This window comes from Colossoma macropomum, unplaced genomic scaffold, assembly GCF_904425465.1.
Source record: "Colossoma macropomum unplaced genomic scaffold, Colossoma_macropomum, whole genome shotgun sequence".
Classification (NCBI taxonomy): Eukaryota; Metazoa; Chordata; class Actinopteri; order Characiformes; family Serrasalmidae; genus Colossoma; species Colossoma macropomum.
Genome location: NW_023494802.1, coordinates 33,573,090 through 33,591,780, shown reverse-complemented (window position 1 = coordinate 33,591,780; position 18,691 = coordinate 33,573,090). Strand labels below are relative to the sequence as shown.

The 18,691-nt window shown below is 38.8% G+C and overlaps 1 long non-coding RNA gene across 2 annotated transcripts; it reads right to left on the bottom strand.

Moving 5' to 3' along the window:
- Positions 1–168: 168 nt before the first annotated feature.
- LOC118822473 lies at positions 169–18,677 on the bottom strand. 2 transcript variants are annotated; one of them, XR_005008455.1, is made up of 7 exons: positions 18,056–18,677; positions 9,367–9,520; positions 6,324–6,383; positions 3,476–3,537; positions 2,382–2,455; positions 1,951–2,040; positions 169–761 (listed from the first exon to the last, which is right to left on the bottom strand). It is a non-coding gene; the product is annotated as an uncharacterized LOC118822473 (long non-coding RNA). The 2 variants fall into 2 exon arrangements; XR_005008456.1 differs by lacking the exon at positions 2,382–2,455 and having other exon boundaries at positions 18,056–18,676.
- Positions 18,678–18,691: the final 14 nt, after the last annotated feature.

Here is an 18,691-nt window from a genome sequence, read left to right as displayed (position 1 = left end):
CAGCTGTGGACACTGTGGCAGGAAGTGGATCATTAATTATACAGACAGCTTTGACCAACCACTCAAAAGTACAGCACTGAATGTGTACTCTGTTCAGCAGAGGCACATTTACAGGAATTCAGTGTCACAACAGGATTCAAATGATATTCAGAAAAAATGCACACTGTATTTGGTCCTTCAAAATGAAAATTTATTCAAGTTTATTAGACTCCATCATGCACCCCATCCAGAGAACAACGCCTTCAAGTTCTGAACACAGCGAAATACACGGCTCATTCTACCAAAGTGGTTCAAAGTCAGAGTTTAAAACCCTTTCAGACCTTTAACTGACTTGGACTTCAGAATAAAATCCTTTAGCTTGGAAAAGGCCTATATCTTAATTATATATATGTTACTGAAATAAATGATTGAACACTCCATTTTGTCACTAACAGCATAATGACAAAGCCTCCAAAACGTTACCAGATTTTTCATACTTACAATTTTAGCTAAAAACAATAACACTATTACTGTGAAATGGACAATTAGGAAAAACCCTTCTAGGAGTGTATCCAGACTTCTATTTATTTGTCTACAGCCGTATGCACTTGTGTGTATGTGAACGTGGTGTTTGTTTGTGACAGGCACTCAGTATGGAGGCTAGTATATTTCGGAGACCAAGTAAGACTCAGTATATGTCTTAATCTGGAGCTCTCTGGGTTCAGTGGTGCTCTGGTCTACTGTATCCATCTGCATCATCCATCAAATGAAGGCACTGGAATCTGCCAAAACAAAGATAAACTATTCAACAGTCTCTTACTCATGAGGACTAATGCTGGGTGAAAATACAGCGACAGTTTGGCAAAAAAAATAAATAATTTACACCAAATTCTTCCTTGATCAACTAAGACACAGTACTAAAGTCAGAGACCACCCTTCATTTAAATATCCTGTCGAAACAGCCATTAAGCTATTAACTTTATCAGGTCTGGATTCTGGGGTGGTGAGTCCATTATTATTTTTTGTCCTCTTCCTTTTTCTCAGAAACGGCTTCTTGACAGCTGCATGTTCTTTCAGACTCATAGTGCCGAGTTGTCTTCTCACCGTGGAAGGATGGACAGAAACACCTGTGGATTTTTTCAGATCTGAATCAAGAGTGGAGCTTGATTTTCTCCTCTCTCTCAAAGATGAAAGCTTTAAGTGCTGTTTATCTGATGGAGACAGTTTTGGTGGTCGATCAGGTCTTGCATGATTGTTCGGAGTCTCATCTTCTTTGTTTAAACTCCAGTTTTGGAAACTTTTGATTTTTCAGTTATTTTCTTTAGGCAAGTGGATTATCTGATCTCTAATCTCAAAAATATCTCTTGAAAAATAAACAACTTGTACTTAATGGCTTTTTTTAAGTGGAAGTTTAATTAATGAATGGTGGTCTCTGAGTTTTGCACAGTACTCTATTTCGTTTTCAATGTTTTACCACTGGAATGGACAAAAGTAAGGAAAGATGGCTGCTACTACTATGTTGCTATGCAACATAATTTTATACATTTTTATATCATGTACCAAATAAAAACAACGTCTAAAAACAAGTCTATTAGTTATTACTGAACAATTAGAGTGTGTGATGATTGTAAACATGTAGTTCGCACAATATTAATTTGTGGGGTATGAGTTTTTATTACTTCTTAGCGACGAAACGTCTCGGCTGATCAACTGTTTTTGTGTGCATTATCACTACTATCGCTTTAATAATCCTGAAGATAATATCCTAATAAATGGATGTCCTGTTTCGCATTCCATATCAGCTTATAAACTTTACCCAGCTATACAAACGATTATTATTATTATCTTGTCTCAAAATAACTTCATACTATACATAAACATCACAGCACAGCAGTGTCACTTTACAACTATAACCTGTTTTTCCTACTATAAAACTATAAAGCAGATAGACAAGAGCAGCAGATTACATACAGAGTTTTCAGGGTGGACGATGCAGGGGATTCGTCCAGGATAAGGGTCCTGGCTCCTGGCTGAGGCAGCTCAGCTCTTTAACATTCCACCCTGGGAAGAACATGGACGAGCAGGTTATATGGTCTGCATTCACAGAGGTTTGGAGTGCAGGTCTATGAAAGTTAACCCTTACATGTCTAGTTATTACTGTCATTTTGGTTATTAAATGTAACAGAACTACAAAATGAATAACAGTTCACTGCACAATGAATTACATTTACATTGAATTTACATTCTGTAGAAATAGGTTTGGATCTGTATTAGTGATATTTTTGTTTCTTTCAATGTCAAACAATGACAAAAACATGGCAAACATGTCAGCAAAATAAGCCCATTTGCACAATGACTTTATCAAATTCAAATCATGATAAAATATCTCTTCTTCTACTTACAAACACAAACGAGGTCTTGACTAACAGTTTGGAATCTACACTTTCATCCTCAGCTTTCATCCTCTCTTCATGAGCTACAGATCAGAAGTAACGGATGCAAAATTACAACATGCTTTTGATCTTGCAGATAACTGTGATTTCTAAGGGTTTGGGCACTAAAAGAGGTTAAATGGATGAATGACATCCTGGCACTCTACCATTAACATCTACTCAATCTGTTTTTTAGTCCAGTCAAAGCTTGCAATTTACACTTTACAATTTACAACTGTTATTTCTAAAGTGGTGTTCACACATTTACTTATTTTTTTATTGCTACAAGTGAGCTACAGTTAAAACTATAGATAACTGTGTCAGGTGTCATCATGCAACTGTGTAAGCAACCAGCTGCAGCCAAGGTGTAATAAAACATTCAGAACCATGAAATTAAGCATTCTGTTTAAGCTACACATAGTACTACAGTCCAATCTTTTTCAATACTAGCTTATATGTTTATTAGCTCTAAAACCACACCACTGTCACGTGACCGATTCCATCCTGGAAATGACTTATTAAGCTTATCACAAAAGAATTAATTTCCTCTCCAGTTGAGGGTCATGAGAACACGGCAGGGCTTTCCGTTCCGCTGCTGGTAGCCTCCTCCTGAAACAAGTAATCAAGAATAGGCCGTACTAGTGAGAACCAACCTATCCTGGATTACTTGAACCAGGCAGAAGCCAAACACAGGATTTCAAGGAGATAAAGGTTTCAAGGAATATATGTACGTGATAAAATCCTCCATAGCAAGAAGACATAAACACATTTAAAGCTGTTCAGTTGCTGAAAGACCATGAAAACAATTTTACTGATTTCTCACACAAAAAAATGGGAGGAGCATTTAACAATAAACATTATGCTTCTCAACAGTTCCACCCCTTGTCCAGCAGAGGGCGCACTCTGTCCACTCTTGAAGTCAGAAAAACAACCACCCTCTGTCCTCAGGCACATCTCATTTGTGTTGAATGTGTAAGCTAATAAAAACACCAGCTCACTAGCAGGGGATTACCAGTCTCTCAGTTCTCACACACACAAACACGCTTTGCACATGAAGTCTTTACCTGCTGTGTGGGCCCCTCAGTCTCCACAGACACACAGAGATCCGCTGTGCACTGTGTACAGCCTAAGGACAAGGCAAGGTAAATTAATTAATAACCACACAGTGATCTATGTTTGCATATACTCACGTGTGCATTTTAAGTTACAATATAACTGTATAAGAAGAGACTGAGTATTTTTTCAAATATTCTATAAGAAAATGAAGATCTTGTGTGTTTTTGTCTGTAAAACACACTATATAAAATCAGAATAAACACAAATAAAGGCAAACTGTTTTCAATAGGCCTGTCATACGTTTTACACAGCCACAATTATGTGAGCTGACTGCAATTATTTTCCCATAGTTGTGAGATTTTGCAATCTTATGCTTACATCACAAAAATAGATTGAGCGACTTTTTATCATTTGGGTTCAGGCAAACACATGTAAATAAGAGAAAACAGAAAAGGCATTTATTGAGACACGAAAACAAGTTCTAACTTCTGACTGTTGCTATATCACCTTTAGAGGGCAGCACTGAGTGATGTAATGTAATGTAATGTAATGTCGTCACTTAGAAGCTACTACATATACACAGCAAGCTGACAGCTAATCAACCTATTTGGCCACTTTAGACTTGTACTTTAAAACAATTCAGCTGTTTCTCAAAAAAGATAATGAAATTGTTAATCGTATTTATTTATATGGCAATTAATCATGAGATAAAACGTCATGATCAGGACAGGCCTAGTTATTCAGTAGAATTATTAATATACATATTGGTTGGACGAATACAGCTAGAAGAACACAGGTGTGGTTCCTGACCTCAGTGCTCTCCAGTCGGTGCATTGATTTGTTCAATTTTATCAGAGGCACCTGATATAATTTACTGAAGGACTGATTAGGTGAAGCAGGTACTGGAGAGTAACTGTACATACTGGATGATCTTGAGGAGAGGTTTGGAAGTGGTTAGGCTAACTGACTGACACACATCAAACCACAATGTATTATTTGTTTGTATTTATTCTTATGTTAGCATTTCTTCAAACAAACAAATGCTTACTTCCCAGATGTTTGGCTTTACATATACTCTTTTCAACATTTTATTTGAACATTGCTACATAGCATTCCCATAACCATGTCGTGAACATGTCACATCAGATGTCATATGCTGTCATGAGTTGTCGTGACAGATTTTGTCCAGTAATATAACAGTGCCATACCGTTAGCAGTAAATGTCATGTCATAAGATGTCACAATGTTTAATGTCATGACAGCTAACTAGAGTCGCTTAGCAAAACTCAGCATGTGACTTAAGCTGTTGTGACATCAAACATCAATGTTATCTGTTATAACGGAAACATGACACACTTACAAAATCTGCCTTGACATTTCATGGCAGCATATGACATCTGATAGGACATGCCTATGTAATGCAGCACAGTTCAAGTGTTACTGACTTTTACACAGTAGTGTACATATTTCAAACTGTAAGTGACCTTAAAAACATCACTTATTTGTTAATTTCATTATTTCATAGTGTAGCCGTGTTTGATGCACTGATTTCTGAAGCCACCTGTGGACCTTTTAATATTGTGCTGTAGATTTTTTGTGCTCTTAACAGGCATCAGCGATATCCAAAAATAATTTGCATATTTTCTAGTTAAAAAATTGTGATTATCGAAATATTGCCACCCAAAAAGAAAAAAACATATGCTTTTTTTTTATATATATGCTTTTTTAATATTAACTGTCAGTGATACTGAGTAATCCAACATCTTTTGAAAATAATAAACATTAATTAAAATCAGTGTTACTGCAAACACAAGTGCTCATGCGCTTCTTCTGCTGCAGGCTCATGGCGACTTGTGTGCTAATAGCGCTCCCTGCTGGAGAAACCACGCCCACGTGCCCACTGTCGTTACAGCAGCGATTTCGTAATTCAGCTAACCGCTGGGACACATAATCTGTACAGAAAATACTGCACACCAGCTGTAGACGCACATCAGAGGTGTTCGTCTACAGCTGGTGTGCAGCATTTTCTGTACAGATTAAGTGTCCCAGCGGTTACTTTCCCTTCAGGTTAGAGTTTACTTGCTTTACACGATCTTTCAGTCATTTTAGCTTGTTTTTTTAACTGCAGCGAGTACCTTAGAGATAAGCTGAAGTTCCAAAGCATGTGAGCATTCATTTTCAATTCCATGCATGTAAAGTAAATTAAGGGAAATCTGTGTGAGCAAGCTAGCATTACAGTGTGTAGCAGAGAGAAATAACACAGGCAGTTTCTTTACAAACCTCCCTCCCTCTCGCTTTCTCTCTGTGAAACCGACTACTAGCGCGCAAGCCTGCACACTTCTTAAATGAGTTCCTTTACCAAAACGTTCATTATTGCCTCTTACACAACGTCATCAGGTTACTTTTTTATCATCAACGATATCCGATTACACTGTCCTATCGCCCAGGCCTAGTTCTTTTCCTGGAACTTTGTTCTTTTATTTGTTTATATGAGCCTGTTTTTTGGATTCTTTTAACTGCATTTTGAATGTCCCAGTATTTTTATACCTGAAGCCCCTCATGATACTGGCTTATAACTCTCTCACTCATGCACATTTAGCAGGCTAACAATTCTCCATGAGGGGGCACATTAGCACTCAAATAGCTTTAGATGTTTCACAAAAGCAGTGCTTCGCATCATTGTCCTTGTTCAGAGAGCTTCAACTTTGTTAAGGTGTTATTAATTAACGTTAACCAAATGGGTTAATTATTTCCAGTTATATGGTTTATACATTGAACCTGACATGTTGCTGGACCTATGGAGTACAAATACCTAACACATGTAACAGCATACAGTTGATATCAGGGGGTCAATACCTTCAACGAGCTTTGCGCCAGCATCGTGTCCAGGTCTATGACCACACATTCAGCTGGGATCTACAAGCAAGACAAAATCATTAGAGGTCAGTGCCAAAGAGTCAACAAACAGCAAGTTAATGTATGTATATAACTGTTTCATGTAACAGGTCACCTTGCAAATTAAACAAATCCAGCACACACGACTCGACTCTTGCGTTCTTAACAGTGCAGCTGTGAACACTTTATTTTTTAAACCATAAACATTGGTATAAATTTTTCACCTCACAACTATTCAAAATAATTACAATTCTTTAGGAACAATTCAGTGCATGAAATCTCAGGTTTTTGTGTGGTTTGATTTACGTTAGTATGATTCAGAATTATTATTAAAAATAGATTGAATGCATAAATGAAACTGGAGGAACTATTTACACAGTAAGGGAATATACAGTTGTAGTCTGAACACCCCTGGTAAAACTGTATGGCCATTTTTCTGCCAATTTTAGTGCACAATGTCTGTTTACCTGCTAGTTTAACATATTGGAGTAAAAAAAATGTCTCCTAACATTTGCAGGAGTCACATTTTCCTCAAATTTGCAGAACAATATCACAAAATCTGTTCTCTATGGAGAATGTGTAAGTTATTTTCACTTAGAAAATCAGCAAAACATGTAAATTGCCCAAACTTCTACATAAAACTGGAAACAATAAAAGCAATTCACTTTTTTTATTTTTTCATTCAAGAAAGGGCTTTTTAAAATAATTTTTATTTAAATGGGAATTTCACAGATTTCTCTAAATTAAATGGTTAAGATGTGAAGAAAGCCATTCAGAGTAGTTTGATGTGACATGCTCAGTCAGAATCGTTCACAATGGTGATAGGAACCAGATGTCTGAAGCTAGCTCACAGAAAATGGTTACGAATACGCTCATTTCATGATACATTCTCAGCAGAAAGGTACATGGAGGATGTCATGAGGCAAATAGTGGCAAAAGGAAGTGTAATTTTTCAGAATTACCACTATTTTGCTATCATCAACATTACACATAAATATTCAGGTGACACGTAGATTAACTGGTGGTTTTGCAAAGTAATCCTATCACCACCACTGTAAAGAAACCCTAGTCGAAGTTTATGTACTATGAACCTTTTCACATCAAACCACTCTGAATAACTTTGTTAACTTCTCAATAAGTGAATTTTGTGATATCGGTTCTCTTTTAATTGGAAACTTCAATATTATTAGAGCAGATTATAACTGATTATAACTGAGCATTTCAAAATTTATGCCATTGAACTGCTCCCTTCAGAATGATGCATCACATATTTTTACACCTTCTTCTGTTTTTTTATTGTTCTATTATTCTTGACAGCTGATTGCAGACATAACTTTCTCATAATTTACACTGAAAAGCTTTTAATATGCCTCAGTGAGGACTCGTCTGCTTGGCACTTTCTTCTCCGTCCAAATATTCCATCAGATTCATTCCAGTGAGCGAGACAATCCTGTGGCTTTAGAGAATAGCTGCTCCACAGCCTAGGAACACAAGCCAGCCAATGAAAGGAGCTGCATCGCCTCATTATTATGCACAAAGCTGGTGTTGGAGCGCAACTCAGCTGGACAAAAGTTCATCAGAGGAAGGCAGGTAAACCAGTGGCCTGTTTTCCATGCTTTACCAACAGTGCGGATGAGTGTAAGCTGAGGCCTGGCGTCAGCGGGCTGCTCAGTAGACATGGGACAGCACTGCATTCACAAAAACAAAACTGTTGTCCTTAACTCGTATTTGAGGTCAAAGTACAGATTTGTTTTCCGATTATGGTGAAATTCAAGCAAAATGTCATCGTGGCATTTTTGAACCTCAGCAATTTACATTTTGTTGCTGTCATAACAAAACATGAACATTTTCACCTTTTACTGCAATACAACATTTAAAAAACACCACATTGTATGACTAATTCACAACAAACAGACCAACAGAAATAGTCCATAATGACTCTGAATAAAATCTTCTTACATTAAAATAAATAACAAATTAGTGATGATTTTCTTCATTTCAGATGTTCGAGGTTTTGTTACTGCCAAGTTAGTTTATTTTTTACAGCTAATAAACAAGAATAAAACCTCTTCCAGCTTGAAACATGGAACCAGAGATATAAAACTATGATGTTTCCATGAGTACATGTGACATTTTCACCATACATGACACTTATCATGATGTATCAACAATACTTCGTTCTTTTTATTTTGAAGTTTGATAAGCTGGAACAGAAAAAAAAAGCCCCAGTAATTCCACCTTTGAAAATACTACGTAAAACATGCTCTTTTTTTAAGCCTTTTTACCCAACAGCCAACAAATGTCATTTTAGCCTGTTACAAAGGTCCCTCAGTTTAGCCTTTTTTTTAAATAACACTGATGGAATATGTTTCGATGGAAATAATGAGGGATTTACAAAAGCAGGACTGGACTTTTGTCTTTGTAGGTGAGCAAGCAAGTCAATATTTATAGAAGTGTACATTTCTTACTGTGGCAGCCGTACTCAACTTTTTGATATCAAGAAAGCTGCAGCTCTGCTGTTTTATCCCAACATGACAGAATTTACAGAGATGACTGAATTTTTCACCCTTTCATCCTCTTTGCTCACTAGCAGCTCAACACCGTCAAAACAATTCACCCTACAGTGTCCAAGTTAATCTGATAAAACAGAAAAAAGATCTAGGGCCAATAGGCGGCCAAAAGAAAGAGGTACTGAAACACAGATGTTCGGTGATCTTAAACTACTAATCCCCAGTGCACTGAAGCGAACTATAATTACCACAATAATACTAACATGTATTGCTCATCTCTAGGTTGCAGACACACTTAATGCTATACAACACTAACTCTGACTGATAAATTATGAAATTACTATAGACAGAACATCCTCACTGTAAACACTGCAACAGCTTCCCTCCCAGATATCTCTATCTCATGGTCATGAAAAACTGTCCATGCTCTGCATTCAGGGTTTGTATAAGAACAGATCACTGACACAAAGGTACTCTGAGGAAGCTATAGCTACCTTGGCAACAGTCCTTTTGTCCTCCGGCACTAACAAGGCATCATGGGAAGGTGCTGCTTTGCTGCTGGGCATCCTGAGCTTGAAGGCAAAAGGCTGAGTTCTTTAAAGGTGCTTTGACATCCAGGCTTTTGATTCAAGGAACAGTCTGCCATATCTGTTGGATCCACAAGAAAACAAACATACAAAAATAATGTAAGCTCCTTCTTTAAAAACCAGGCTCTGGTGGTCTAATTGCTAATTACATTATGTAATATTACACTAGAAGTAAATGAATAACAAGATTAAGCCAGTGGTTTACGAGGATCCCTCTTAAGGCTATCAACAGTCTGAAGAGGGTAATGAAGCATTTAAATACACAGGCCTAATACAGGGTAAGAATCAGGGCTGTCAGTACAAATTATATACTAACTGAGTAATCTATTGCTTTGACGATTAATCTTTTGTTTTGTAGCAATAAACATTCTTAAACAATAACACATTATAGAGAACCGTTGAAAGACTCCAGAATACTTAAAGATAAAGATAAAAACAATACTTTTCAAAATAAACAATAAGCACTATGTGACAATAAAAATGTGTCCATCAGGCTGTTTCTAATCGTGAGAGGCCAGTAGGACAATATTAAATATGCAATATCAGGGCATCTGCTGGTGTGGGTTTTCTCCCTTTCAACGATGCTCACAAAAGCAACTTCAGTGCTAGTAGCTCTCCCTTTGTAGAGAATCTGCAATCCACAGCTTTATTATAACCTGAAGATCCAAATTGCGAACTAATCACTGAGCCAATCATCGAGAGTGTAAATGTTCACTGATTATTTTTTAATCGAGTAACTAATTTTAATCAAGTAATTGTGACAGCTAGAAAGAATGCATTTAGTATGGGTATGAAGCACTACGCGATATGTCCGTCTGTGCTGCAGCTGGATTCACACAAAAACATTTATTTTTAGTGTTGGTGATAACGATATTAGGGATGTGCATGGGTACTCGAGTATTTGGTTAACCGTTTATGAATACTAAAATCACTATTCTGGTATTTGTTCAGTTCATCACAGGAAGATGGAGAAAATAAACATGCTAACAATTCAGTGAAATGTGATGATTCTGCATATATTTGCAAGTGAGCATGTCACATTACAGTTTGCTACTCCGAAACAAGAGTGCCTGAAAGTGAGCATCACTAACTGGGCTACCTATTCTAGATGATATTAACTAGCTCCAGAAACGTTGGCACATCGTCCACAAACTCTGTGTAGAACACGAGTCATCATCAGTATCCAAAGTAACACTGGTTAGCTCTGTTAACTCATCTGAAGAAGCAGCCATGAAAACCTACACATGTCCCGAGGCTGTTCTTGAACATGTTCCTCGTACTGCTACATTTTAGTGCAACAGCAGTGCTGACACCTAAAAAGGTAAGCCTACAACCCTACACTGTTGCTGGGTGCTTTAAATTGTCTTGAACAAACAGTTAACATTTCCAGAATTGTGTAAGGCTGGTGTCTTATGGTGTCCTTTTAAGAGAAGACAACAGAAGAAAACAGTAAAAAAAAAAGCTGTGTCAAGTTTCTAAGACATTATTTTAAAGTAGAGTATTTTAACCAGCACTCAGGAAGCATGTGTTCAATAACTGTATTAATGCATACTGAAATCTTCAAACAATCGTCACATACTGTGCTAACTTCGGAAATTATCATGATATTGAATTTCATCAACACCGCCCAGCACTGTGTTCATCCCAAAAGAAAGACTATTCCTCTTTCTCCAACAATAACAGGCGAGCAAATGTAAGGTTTGAGTGTCTTGAGTCACTGACACCCTGAAAAGGAATGAAACACGCGCTTCGTTGTTTTTTAAGCAGCAGCCATCAGCGTCAGAAAATCATCCTGTTTGCTTGACTACCCCTCTTCGCTGCACAGAAAACAGAAAATCTGTTTTAAATGAGGCTGCTGGCCACGGCTGGTATATGTTATATAATCGCAGAGGGCGGGAAAGCCCACACATTTCAGATGTACCTTCAGTGCAAAACACTCACACACATACACACACTAACCACTCCCGCCATTTCATCACAGGAGAGTCTGGCAGGAACGAGCCCTCGCAGTGCATATGCCACAAAAGACGGGCGCAGAAATTGGAGCTCGTGTTTTGTAACATGACATCTGCGACAGGGCTTTTTGGGCTCGTGTTATGGAGGGGCTTATGGGCCTCTCGCATATTTAAAGTTCTCTGGCATATTTTGTTCAAATATTTGCAAAGGAAAGAAACCTGAAATTGTCGGGACATACCTTTTAGATTACACAGGGGGTTAAAAATACAGAAGAAAATAATTGAAAAAGAGTGTCCTGAATATTAAAGAGCTTCATCTCTATGGACAGTCCAACGATGCTTCTGGGGAAATCTGTTTACACATTACTATGACAGAATTTTAATGCTGCTAATGCCACGAGTTAGAAGTGTTGGAAATGACGAGAAAAGCCATCTACGTTCACTTTCTCTCCCTCCCTCCCTCCATGTTGTTCTCTTTGAGGGGCTTATGTAGCCATAGGAATCATCTTATGTAACATACGAGCGGCGTGTGCAGGGGAAAGAGGGGATGAGGGGGGAAAATGGCCTCCTGCGTCACTGCTCGCTGCTCCGCATTCGTCCGTCTCATTGATAAAGCTCCGCTTAGCACAAAAGGCGCAGGAAATGGAGGAGAATGAACGTGATCCATGAACTCGACGGCCCTTGAAAGATTTGATATACACAGATGGAACAGTATTGCACAATCATTAGAAGCAGGGTAGTGAACGGGGTGGGAGGAAGGAGAAGGGGGGGCTGTTGATTCATTGGGCGATTTTCTGTGGTTCTTAGAGGAGATTGTAACTGGCTTTGTGTTCTCAACTCTTCAGCAAAATACGCCCTACAAAACAAATCTGACTAAATACATTTAAATGCCATTGGAAAAAAAATCCCAAGCCCCGCCCCCCAGCACAGCACCACCACCGCTGTTCAACCTCATTACGCCAGGTGTTTGTTTGACAGTTAATATGTCATGTGATGGCAAAACAGATTACAAACACGGGTTTGAACACAATACTTGAAGACATTTTTTTACGCTACACAATAATATTTTTCCATTTTTTATTCATTTTCTATCTGTTAATATTTTTCTAGCTTTTTTCATTTGATCATTATCATTTCTGTTTTATTCTTTTTTACCTTCTTTTTTTTACGTTATTCGGCTGTTTTATTTGATTTTTATTATTCCACCAGTTTTATTTGCTTCCTTTGAGGTTTTTTTTGTTTTAAAGTGCCTAAAGTTTATTTTGTATTCCATTCTGTTTTAATTGTATCCTTATGCTTTATCTCACTTTCTTTGTTACACTTTTGTTATTACAGTTTTATATTTCCCCTTGTTTTTGTTTAATGCTCAGCTACACTGTAAATGAGGGTCACCCTCAATGTACACTGAGTTTAAATAAAGGCTATCTGAGTGATTAAATGGCATCACGTATATTCTGTATTTTGTTTTTCTGAGGTTTGTTAGAACAAATCAAAAAAGCTAGTAGTGCAAAAAATGAGTACAATTATTTTTTAATTATTATTAAACAGGACTAATTATACTGTCATTGTAACAAAACATACAGCTGTTTAACATTCTTTAAGGACTGACAGTTTCCCATATGCAATTTACCTAGTACTAATACCTTCCTCAGCGATACTTTTTTCGATACCTTTTTTTTGAATTAGCTATTAACCAGAAGTGGGTGTGGCTTTAATCAGAAATAAGGGTGAGTTGCCAGAAGTGAGTGCTCTTACTAACAACAATGGATTGTAGGCTAATCGAGAATTAATAACATGAATGCAGAATATAGTTCAGATAGCCAAACAGTAGTCTAGATTTTGGAATAAGCAAGCCGAGTGGTTTACAGATGACTGTTTAGGTATTTAAATTCACATCTGAATGATAGAGACTTGTTATTCAATAACCTGTTATGTTGCAGTAATTCAGCTGGAACCATAAAAGTACCGAATTGAGAGTCAGCCCTAACAATATCCACAACATGCTCACAAAAGCATATGATTTGGGCTGGTGTGTATAATCAATTACAATTCATGTTCTCGGTTAATCAGCTTAGTGATTAGTGTGTCATTTAAATAATAAACAGGGAAGCTCAAGTCATGTAAAGCCATGTTTAGCAGACCGAAAAATTCTCCACACAAGGTATACAGAGCCAAACGATGTTTCCACACAGAGAAAAACATGATGACAAACATCCAAGCAACTACGATTGCCATTTTTCTCTCAGTACAGAATAGAAAATACAGAATATTATCTTGAATTTTAGGTAAGCATTAGAACACATTAGGTACATTAAGTGCCAAAAAGTTCTCAGGTTTTTGCCTCAGTTATCAATACCCAAACAAAATCTAAGCTGGATAACTTCCATATCACCAATAACAACTAAACAACAACACAGCAATGGATTGCTTCTTACTTTTGTATATATTTGCATACAGACATAGTGCACTTGCTTAGCATTGCCAGAATATAGTTCTACAGCTGCTGTTCTCCTTTACATAACCAAACCTCCAATCTCCACACAAATTGGTGGATCCGTATAACCAGCATTCCTTCAGAGTTTGCAACACTCCAGTGGGTGACATTTTACAAAACTAATAAAAAAGGCCACCAAAACTACCAAAGCACTTAAGTAATAATCAAGCTGAAGTCAGCTTCTTATTCGCCAGCTTCTCGTTTGAATTTTCCGTTCCGTTGCTGCATTTACACTGAGGTTCCTTAAATGTAGAACGAAATACAATAGTTGGCGAATACGAAGCCAACATCAGCTGACCTCAATAAATGCTCCTTAATCAACAAATACCTTAAACTTTCACTTGAAGATCTTTACTGAGCAGCTAATGAGCAGCACAGCTGAGCGGCTGTTGAACGTTTCACTGGCTGATCTAATGCTGCGTCTCAAACCATACTTCTGTACTTCACCTACTACACTAATGAGTGCACTTCTAATCTTATATCTGCTTCTTTTTTTGCATATTATTTACTGTGCTAGTATGTGATTTGGGACACAAAAATAATAACGCAGCTGTTAAGATTTTAGCTTTCATTTGTTGTCACTACAGCAACATACCAAATGATATCAAGTCAATCCACTCAAATATATTGGTTAATATGCTTTAAAAGTGAGATTTAAAAAGCGTTTTAAACGTATTTTACTGCCTTTGCTTGATCTGTTATGGCTTTGTTACATTACAAACCACCACAGCACTGCTGTATGAACTTGATGTTGCCTACCAGAATGGAGGCAACGTGACAGTGACATCATCGGAAAACTATCAATAGGTCACAGAAGATATAAAATGAGATAAAATGAAGCACCATAGAGAGCAAATAATACTAGGTAGAATAATACTAATACTAATACTAGACAGAATAAAGTATTCTAAGATATGAAGGCTGTTCATGTAACATCTTACCTGCATACTTCACTTTATCTGAGTGCTGTTTACAATATAATGGAGACGTTTCACTTACACTGCAGCTGCTGCGTGTCATATTAACACAACAAACGACTCACAACAGACAAAACAGACTAAAGTTTACAGACTCCGTCTAAAAAAAACTTTGAGGGCTGTATGATTCCTCATTAACTCAAGCAAATGTCAAGACAGTCTATGGTCACTCCTGTAAACCAGAAAAGAAACACTGCTATAATACCACTATATAAAGAACTACTGCTCCCTCATATTTCCTCACAGAACAGATTCAGTATTATGGTGAGTACTCTACACCAATAAATGTAGTTGACGTCTGAGAAGACCAGGAACCTGAGCACAATCCTAAGATTATTCTGCGTATCAGGAAGGGACTTGGCTCTATCACAAACAGCCTGACTGGCTGACCCCCGCTTCGCTTATGCCCTTTCTGCTAAGGCCAAAAATAGGCCCCAAAGGCTATATGCAGCTTTATAATAAACCCTCAGAGTAAGTGACGAATTCTTAACGCAGATGTCAGTTTAAAGTCAGTAAGTTCACTATTTCTTCATCCCATGATCTGCTATTCCACATTACAAACAGTCCTGAGATAAAGCTATTCCTTTAAACAGGTTATCTGCTCTGCTCATGAAAAATTAAAGCTATCTTGTAACAGTAGCCTTGTAAACATTCACACAAAGTGTTATATGAACATTCACATCTACAAAAGCATAGAAATACTGTTGTGGGACTGAATTCGGCTGTTTAGCAGAGTGTTTGAACGATGGACACCAGCACAAATAGTGTTCAGAACAAGTCTAATATTACCGAAAAGACTGTCTGTCTGCAACATGGTGGCAAAACAAGCTTACAAATGCAGAACATTACTCGTTTTTTCAGATGGCATGGCATCTGCTCCCATCACCAGGGGTCTATTTCACAGAGTAGGATTTCTCAGTACACTTAAGCTGAATAAAAGCATGAGGATTGCCCAATAAGAATGTCCCTTAGCTCCTCTCCTATTGGGCAGATTAACTTTTGGCTTAAAAGGAACACACTGAACTGAATTTTCCTTGTTTTAAATACCTATTAAAATATTTGTTATGGTCCATATATGGAAACGGAGCTGCAAAAACAGCCTGTTTTAAATTATCCGTTTTTGTGATGTCACAAAAACAAGCACATTTATATATTTATGTGTCTATTCAGAATGCAGCACTCAGCCACTCATTCACGTTGAAGTTATAAGGAGTATTTCAGCATTTTTGAATGAGGGATAATATAGGGTTATTTACGTATATCAGTCTTAAAGGCACATTAACAAAAACTGCCTGCTTAAATCTAAGAGATAAAGTAAGGTTAGAAAATTACATTTACATTCACACTGACACTAATACGCAGGCACTCCAATCCAAAATAGCCATGTAAAAATGAATGAGGACTGTTTTTGGTATAGAAATCCAGACCAAAGGTGGACAAAAGTGGAAATAAAATAAAATCCTTCTTTGTAAAAACACCCCCTTGACTTCTTAGTATAGTAAGTTAAAGGGGAATTTCACAGATTTTTCTAAATTTCTGTATAATTCAGCTGTTGAGATGTAAACATTCAGAATGTTGGAAATCTGGAAAATATGTTTTCTGACTATTTTGCCTTACAACGACCTGCATGTACCCCCCTCTGCCATGAAATCCCAAAAAACAATGTTTCAGGCACCAGGCGGGGTATCGGTTATGTTGACTAAGTTGTTTATGTTATAACTTTCTGTGAGGTGACTTTCAGAGCCATCAAATGATGCCAGGTTCCTATCATCACCAGTGTGAAAAATTCAGACTCATTAAGATTCAGAACCAAGCATGTCATATCAAACAGCTCTGAATGACTGTGACTTTACATCTCAACCATTTAATGCAGGGATTTTGAAAAACAGGAGGATTTCCCCTTTAAGACCAGAATTAGCACTCTGCAAAAAGACCGTGCCTTAACTCTTAACCCCTCTCTGCCTGGACAGGGTCTGACCTTCGGCCTTAGTTATCTGGTTAACAGAAACGCTGCTTTGTCAATTTCCCCTCAGCTTTCTGACAGCGGCGGCGAGCGCGCGCGCCCGAACCAGAGAGAGAGAGAGAGAGACAGAGAGAGAGAGAGAGAGAGAGAGACACTGTGTGAGAAGGGGCGGGAGCGCGCGTCTGTGCGCGCGCCCGACGGGCGTGTTCGCGCATTCCACCGCGGCACCTTGCGTTTCCACGCCCGGGCAACGGGTGCACATTGTTTTTAACGATCTGCCCTTTTTCTGTAGTTCACACTGAGAACCACAGCGACGAGCTGTACTCAACAAAATGGCGGGTTGAGTTTGTACAAAAAAAGCCACGCACTAAGAGGGCGCGCGCCTGAATTTGACTCATGTTTTTCCTCAGGGCAGCAAAATAGTTTATGTTATGTTATTTTAGGTAAAATAGGTCATTTTAGAGTGAACAAATGCGTTATGTATATAGGCCAACACGACACTGGCAAAAATACTAACTAGCTAATGAATATGTGTAACAGATCGAGGGTTTCAATCTGTAAACAACAACAAGCCAACGGATCACACCCCTCCTCCCCGCCCCCCGCCATATATTTAACCTTATATCTAAACATATATAAACAGCCCATTAGCAGCTTCCACCGATGAGGAATAAACATAATTTAAAGCAGCTTTCAGGCGTTACTAATGTTATATTATCCAGTTCTTTACTGCATTATTTCCCCCGTGTTATCTGTAATGTGCGCTGTGCTGAGGTCCCTCAGAAAAACCGTGCACTGCTGACAGAGTCAGTAAACAAGTTGTTTAGCGCGCTCAGCTCTGGGCAGGACAGCGCTCACTGTTATTACTGTCATTACGACCTACGAGCTCAACAGCAGCAGCCAAAACGGAGCTGTCAGAGCTGGAAACGGGACTCGGTCGGTCTGAGCGCGCGCACAGAGACGAAGCCAGGCACTCTGAGGGGAACCGATAAACGGGGCTGAACTCGGCTTCTTATTATAATTTTACCGTTCCACCTTAAATGGTGCAGCGGTTACATTCTGGCGCCCGAGGCGTTCTAATAATTTCTGCTGCACCGTTTAAGGTGGAACGGGAAAATTCGAACAATTATCTGGCGAATAAGAAGCCAAGTTGAGCCTCGTCGTGAACAAACACGGCTGACAGCCGAGAAGAAGAACCATAACGTACCTGTTTTCGACGGCAGCTGAACCTCCTCCCTCCCTCCCTCTCGCTCTCTCTCTGCACTTGTGCGATGATAGACAGAAACTTCCATCTAACGCACACAACATCCGAGCCGCCCCCCCCCAAAAAAAATCATTATATAGCCAGGTTAGCGACCAACAGCGACCTGCTCGACATAAACAAATCTACATCCGCCCCAACTGTACAAACAGCGCTGCACTGTTTGTCTTGTTTTTAATACGGACTTATTCCCGCCTTCCACCGCCGTCCACAGGGGAGGGGCATGGCACTTCGTGTTTTGTTGTCCTCTTATCAGCTCTTCTCCGGGCTCACGGTCCCCGCTTTCTCCGCCGTGCGGTGTGTGTTTACCCCGAGCCCCCCGCGGTGGAGAGTGGAAGCCCCTCGGTTCTGCTCCGACAACATGGAGAATCCAGGCGAAAGAAGGAAAACAACCGAGGACATGGGGCAAAAGGGGGGGGCGGCGGTTTCAAGTTCCCCTTACTACAGATAAACAACCCCGCGCGCGCTCCTCCCGCGCGCGCCGATTTTCAGCGCAAACCGGCCCACTTCGCTCCGCTTCCGATCCGAGGCAGACCGAGAGCGGAGACGGAGAGGGAAAAGAACCGTTTTATTACTTCTTCT